Source organism: Chrysochloris asiatica, unplaced genomic scaffold, assembly GCF_000296735.1.
Source record: "Chrysochloris asiatica unplaced genomic scaffold, ChrAsi1.0 scaffold00031, whole genome shotgun sequence".
Taxonomy (NCBI): domain Eukaryota; kingdom Metazoa; phylum Chordata; class Mammalia; order Afrosoricida; family Chrysochloridae; genus Chrysochloris; species Chrysochloris asiatica.
Genome location: NW_006408549.1, coordinates 17081801 through 17083294, shown reverse-complemented (window position 1 = coordinate 17083294; position 1494 = coordinate 17081801). Strand labels below are relative to the sequence as shown.

Below are 1494 nucleotides of genomic sequence, written 5' to 3'. Positions count from 1 at the left end.
AACATTATTCAGACAAGTTATGAGGTGAGCATGCTAATTGCAAAGAAATTGAGGCCTCATGAAGAGGAAGAGTTTGTGAAAGAGTACATGTGGCTGCTGCTGAGTCGTTAGCACCAGACAAACTAAAATTGTAGCAGAGTGTTAGCTTGTCTCGGAGAATCATCTCAGATCAGATTACTGATTTAGCAGAAGATACTGAAAAAACACTGAAGGATTTTGCAGGAGATTTCCAATTTTTTTCTCAGGCTTTTGATGAGACAAACAGCACAACTGGCTGTTTTCATTTGTGGAAGAACAGCAGAATTTGTCATGCAAAAGGAACTGCTATCACTGAAAGCCATGCATGTTGCTATAAGAGGTGAGGACTTGTTTGAGAGACTTGTTTCATCAAAGAAAAAAATTGAGCTAACATTTGAAAAGTTAAGTGGCCTTACTACAGATGGAGCTCCAGACATGGTTGGCTCACATAAAATGTTAATTGCATTTGTCAAGAAAAAAAACTGAATTGTCTCAGATTTGATACAAGTGACTTAATTATATGCCACTGCATCATACACCAAGAGAGTCTATGTGCACAGTCATTGAGGCTCATCAATGTGATGTCAACAGTAGTGTCATGCATGAGTTATGTCAAAAGTAGAGGGTTTAACAGCTGCCAGTTTAAGTCGCTGCTAAATGATCTTGATTGTGGTGATCTTGTTTAGTACTGTGAACTGTGGTGGCTGAGGCACAGGAACATGCTCATGAGATTTTATGACTTGCAGGATGAAATCAAGCAGTTCATAGCAATGGGAACTCAATGTCAGGGAACTCAATGATAGCAAGCTGCTGTGTGATCAAGTGTTCCTGGTGAACATTAATACCTCTTTGAGCTGAACGTCAAGCTGTAGGGCCTCAACCAGCTTCTCAGCTCCCTGCTTTCAAACGTGAAGCTCAACTAAGGCTATGGAAAGTGCAATTCAGAGGAATTAACACAGTGCATTTCCCCACTCTGGAAGGGCAAAAGCCTTGTATGACACTTGAATATACTGGTGAATGTTTGAAACTAATTGAGGCATTTAATGAAAGATCCAAGGACCTGAAAAGCTAACAAATGGAATTGAATATCTTTGCTACACCATTCAATATGGAGCCAGCAGATGTGCCTGACAATTTACAACCTTAAATCATTCGGCTACAAAGTAATGATGAGCTGGAAACTAGGTACAATAATCTCCCACTACTTGTGGTCTATAAACATTACATAAGCAATGATGAATTTACCACTAAAAATGCATCTGTGTTTGGAAAATTTTACTGCTATGCATTCTTTTCAAAACTTACCATTGCAAAGTCAACTGCATTTCAAACTGACACAAACCAGGGAAAGCAGTTGCTTGTAGCAACATCATCATTACCAGCTAACATCACATGCTTCACCGAAGAGAAGCAGTTCCGACAATCATATTGTTGTTGTTAAGTACTGTGGATTCTGTTCCGACTCATAGTGACCCC

General features: G+C 39.5%; 1 pseudogene; it reads left to right on the top strand.

Moving 5' to 3' along the window:
• The window catches only part of LOC102826088, a 151364-nt pseudogene that overhangs the window by 14487 nt on the left and 135383 nt on the right, over window positions 1-1494 (top strand).